The sequence below is a fragment of the Plutella xylostella genome, chromosome Z, assembly GCF_932276165.1.
Source record: "Plutella xylostella chromosome Z, ilPluXylo3.1, whole genome shotgun sequence".
NCBI lineage: Eukaryota > Metazoa > Arthropoda > Insecta > Lepidoptera > Plutellidae > Plutella > Plutella xylostella.
In genome coordinates, this window is record NC_064012.1 from 12,870,516 (window position 1) to 12,876,102 (window position 5,587).

The 5,587-nt window shown below is 37.4% G+C and overlaps 1 long non-coding RNA gene across 1 annotated transcript; it reads right to left on the reverse strand.

Annotated features, from left to right (window-relative positions):
• Nucleotides 1-2,911: 2,911 nt before the first annotated feature.
• Nucleotides 2,912-4,052, reverse strand: LOC125491326. The gene is made up of 3 exons (XR_007268230.1): nucleotides 3,581-4,052; nucleotides 3,159-3,300; nucleotides 2,912-3,076 (listed from the first exon to the last, which is right to left on the reverse strand). It is a non-coding gene; the product is annotated as an uncharacterized LOC125491326 (long non-coding RNA).
• Between the last annotated feature and the right edge of the window lie 1,535 nt (nucleotides 4,053-5,587).

Here is a 5,587-nt window from a genome sequence, read left to right on the forward strand (position 1 = left end):
TGAAATGTATGTCGCTTTGGTGCAGTCTATATTGAGTTATTGTATTCCAATATGGGGAGGTGCAGCAAAAACTCGATTCATAGAAGTAGAACGAGCCCAACGCGCTTTAATAAAGGTGATGTACTTTAAAAAATATCGTTTTCCTACAACACGCCTCTATCAGATAAGCAAGCTTTTATCAGTGAGAAAACTGTACATATTACAAATTATTTTAAAAAAGCATAAACACCTACATTTCGACAGTAAAATATATAAAAGAAGAATAACACACAAAGCAGCTTCACTTCCCAACACTAAAACTAAGTTTGCTAGCATACAATACTGTAAACGCTCAGCAATTTTATATAATAAATTAAATAAAGAACTTGATATCTATAGCAAGCACACATATGAATGCAAAAAAACTATCTCAAACTGGCTACAGCCGCTAACTTACGAAACCACGGAGTCAATGTTAATAAGCATACAATGAATTTATAATTATAATCATATAATTTACATATATCACACCACACACACACACACACACACACACACACACACACACACACACACACACACACACACACACATACACACACACATACACTCATATTATATATATATACATATATTTGTACCCACTTTATTTTTATACAATATACATAATGATATTAAGATCACCGTATCATAATAGATTAAGATTCTAAACCCCATATTTACTTTTTCTTTTTCTTGTTATTTTGTGTAAACTATCTTTATTTAGCAATAATTTGTACCTTAGCACTTATAAATGATGTTATGAAGGAGCGGGATCACCTGGCACAGGCATTTCATGCTTAAAAGGTGATTCCATTTATTACTGATTAATTTGCCCAAACATTGTTAAAGAAATAAAGATTTATTTCTTTATTTATTTATTTTATTTATGATATAATGTGGAGATGTCTCACTTGTGGGGCATTTCTTTCAATGAAGCGCAAAAGGCAAACCAAATGCGCCCACACTGCAGCAGCGTCATGTCTATTGTTCTCACTAAGTGTGCAGTAAGCCTGTGTTTTATATTTTTCAGTTGGGCAAGACCTGGGCAGTTTTGGGATCCTTGCAGAGATGCCAAATCGATTGGCGCTAAATCGAGGTGTTGAGATGTCTGTACAATGCCGCTACTATGACGGTCCAAGTACAGGACCACAAGACAAGACCTATCCAACTGCAACGTGGAGTGAGACAGGGGGATGTGATATCTCCGAAACTTTTCACCAATGCATTGGAAGATGTCTTTAAGACGTTGGACTGGAAAGGACATGGCATATGTATAAATGGTGAGTACATGTCACACCTCCGCTTCGCGGACGACATCGTTATTATGGCAAAATCTCTGCAGGAACTCAGCTGGATGCTAAGTGGCCTAAATGCTGCTTTCCGACGTGTAGGCCTCGGTATGAACTTGGACAAGACGAAAGTGATGTACAATGCTCACATCAAACCGGAGCCGGTCGCCGTTGGTGAGGCAACAATCGAAGTTGTGCAGGAATATGTCTACCTCGGGCATACTATTCGGCTAGGCAGGAGCAACTTCGACAAGGAGGTTGCAAGGCGCATCCAACTGGGTTGGGCTGCATTCGGGAAACTTCGTCACATATTCTCCTCGGCCATTCCTCAGAGCCTGAAGACAAAAGTCTTCAACCAGTGCGTCCTGCCAGTGATGACGTATGGTGCAGAGACGTGGACACTGGCGGTAGGACTGGTCCACCGATTTAAAGTCGCTCAGCGTGCTATGGAGAGAGCTATGCTTGGGGTTTCTCTGATGGATCGTATCAGAAATGAGGTTATCCGTCAGAGGACTAAGGTTACCGACATAGCTGTCAAAATATGGAAGCTGAAGTGGCAGTGGGCTGGTCATATCTGCCGAAAAACCGATAACCGTTGGGGTAGAAGAGTTCTTGAGTGGAGACCACGAACAGGCAAACGCAGCGTGGGACGCCCTCCTGCCCGCTGGACTGACGACCTTAGGCGGGTGGCGGGTAGTGGTTGGATGAGGAAGGCCGAGGACCGAGTGTTGTGGCGCTCCTTGGGAGAGGCCTATGTCCAGCAGTGGATGATTATTGGCTGATGATGATGATGATGATGGCATTTTTGAGAGCTGCATACTGGTTCGTTATATTTACACAATGTTGCAGAAAGGGGCCCATTTTCTTATCCAGATCATAAATAGCTGCTCTTGGACTAACTTCAATCTTAACCTTCTCTGTTACTAAGGTAAAGAAAAAATTCTTTACCATCTTTCAGATAGCTTTCTTTTCCCATCTACAATAAGTAATCGGTTGAGAGTCAGTTAAAATTCAAGATTTTGTTGGCACATTTTCTGCATTTTCTTTTAAGGCAATCGACTGAATCATAATCACAAATTAGCGATTTAACAACATTAGTGCAATTGCTTTCTGAGATAATGTTTCTTCGTTTTAGTGACTCAATCAATAAACTCATATTAGCGTGGGTACACAGGCAAGTGTCTCTTGCTTTGCTGTCCGGAATCTTAACCCAATACGGGCGGAATCTGCAGAATGTTGTGTATGACATCTTCGAGTAACTATTTGTTTTTTTGAACTTTTCGTATTTATAAGTTTTTTAAAGAGTCATTCAAGTATCTTCTTTGTTTTTTTTTTCAATTCCCTGTTTAGTATTTTTTTTCCCTGGACAAACTCTGCTATTTTCATTATTCTCATAAAATAGCTTCACTTTTTTTTTACATTGTTCAGGGTTTTACATTGTACAAGGACATTGTTGGTCTGTGGATCCCACAGCCTGTATCCTGTTGGTGCGTATCCTACCATTCTCATTTCTTTTGCTCTACCTTCGAATTTACTCTGCCTTGGTAATATTACAGCCCATGCTTTACTTCCGAAAGTGTTCAGTCTTGACAGGTCAGTTTTTAATCTTATAATACATTCTGGTATCTCGCCAACACCACACCATCAACACGAGGGCCTCCACGTATCTGATGCTCACCCCCAAGCACAAATCAGCCATGTATCGGCATAGCTTTAAGTACCTTGCCAGCGACATCTTCAATAATCTCCCACCCCCTATACGTGGTCTGAAAACAATTAACACATTTAGAAAACGTTATAAAAATTATTTACTAGCAGTTCAAAAGGCACAACCCTAATTTCACTCACTTGAATTTTATCCACGATGCGCAAGGTAGGATTTCGTTTGCATGGTTGCAGGCCCATTCCCATTATTGTCTGCTACACACACACGTTCATCGTTCATAATATTCTTCTACACGCTTTGACATTTCATTTTAGTCCTTGGAACCTGAACAATAAAGTAGTGAATTATAGTTAACAACACTATTCTAAAATTTTAGTACTTATGAATATATATGTACCTAGTTATTATTTATTTATGTATAATACATATGAGTTATAATTATCTATGTATACATACACGTATTTATCACATAACATGTTTTTGATAACTTTCACATACCATTATTATTTCTCACTACAAATAACACAAAAAACACTACCAGTTCAATGGCTTAGTAACCTATACATATTACATAACTACATGGTATTGATAAGTAGGCACTTACCGTAATTCTTAATGTTATTTATCATTATTGTTTCTTTATGTTACTATAATGTGTCGTGTTTCTGTTCACTTTATATTGATATTAATTAGTGTTATTATCACGTTCTTATTATTTGTCTCGGTGCGCGCGCGACACGTGTGGCCGGCTATGTGTGCCGCTCCTGCCTGAAAGTAGATTTCAGGGCGAACGCGCTCCGCCATGTCGTCGCTCGCGCACTTCACTTTGTTTTTGTTTCCTCCGTGTTTTCGTTTGATTTTTATTAACTACCTACGCGTAGTGCGTCACTATAAGGCTTCCACTGAAAACCAGCGCAGTGTCCTTTAAACCAACCAAAGGCGCTGCAGTAGCTGAGTGGACACCGTTTTGACGACGACAGCATATTATTTATTGCCTATCACCAATACTTATATATTATTATTTTTTTCTCATTATTAGATTTATATATATTTAGATTGATTAGATTAAGTACCTATATTTATATTTCATTCCATCTTTCTTTGTAAATTAATATTGCTGTCTAAGCCAAATAAAGTTAAAAAAAAAAAAAAAAAAAAATCAATAGTAGATGATGGACATCGGTTTAACTGATATGCTGAGCATAATATTGTTTTTTTTTAGCAGATTAGCCTCATTGAGTCAGTTCTGGCTTTATTGTATAAAGTCTGGTTCATGCGTTCAGCAACTCCTATGCTTTATGGTGAATATGGGATAGTATATTGCATAATAATGCCACGTTCCAGACAAAATGCTTCTATTTTTCTATTTATAAATTCTCCTCCATTGTCACATCTTATCTTCTTTACTCTCATACCTTTTTCATTTTCCATTCTGTTAATGTAGTGTATTATGTTATCTGTGGCTTTATTTTTAATTTTTAGAAGTCTCACTTCACAAAAGTGTGAATAGTTGTCTATTATTGTTTGATAGTATCGCTCTCCGTTTTATCTTTCGATATTTACTGGCCCTGTTATATCCGTGTATATTAATTCACCAATATTATACGACCTTCGTTTCAATACCCATAACCTGTTATTTGTATATTGTTGCGCAGTGGATATTTACAGAGGATTAGGAGAAATACTCACATATTAGGCATAATAAACTTTTATTGTAATTAGCAGAAAATAATTTGTACAGCCATGTTGTTTGTTACCAGTAGACAAGGGAGTTGACATAGACAAATTCCTGACATTATAGATTAATATTCCAATAATGGTAGGTGACTTTGAGACTATCAAATATATCAAATATAAAAAAAACGTAGAGTTAGGATTGACGTAAATTATAATATGAGCGAAATCAAACAACACACCTTTTTATAATAAATAATACAATATATTCTATTCTATTCTATTCTCTGTGAGGGTGTAATTACCTGCACGTGGCTCTTTCGAGTGGAACCTTTGTGCATATCCCCAAGGTCTAAACTGCCTTCCTAAGCTTGGACCATTTCCCACCACGATGGTCCACTACGGGTTGGTGGGTTCACATATCTAGATGTGCTAAATCTAGATATGCAGGTTTCCTCACGATGTTTTCCTTCACCGTAAGAGCGATGGTATACATTGTACTTAAGTTAAAAGAACTCATTGGTACCTACATGTCAGCGCCGGGATTCGAACCCGCATCTCTTGCGTGAGAAGCGGACGCTTACCCGACTAAGCTACAACCGCTCTACCCGACAGAGCTACCACCGCTCTATATACAACATATTTATTGAATCTTCTTTATTTAGGTAAAGAAAATTGTTTTCAATTGGCTGTCAAGTATAGGATACGAAGAGACTGAACAATTATTGTTGATTAATTTTAATAAACTGAAAACACAAACTTAATTAGTGATTCAATTTTATTATTATAAGTATATAAATAGGTATACGTGGGTGGTCTGAAAAGTTTCCGACCTAACATAGATACAAGATTTTTTTTCTTAAAATTTATTTTTATTCTTCTACATAGTCTCTCATATAGTAATTAGGCGGCGCCAAAACTCGGATTTATTGCGCCT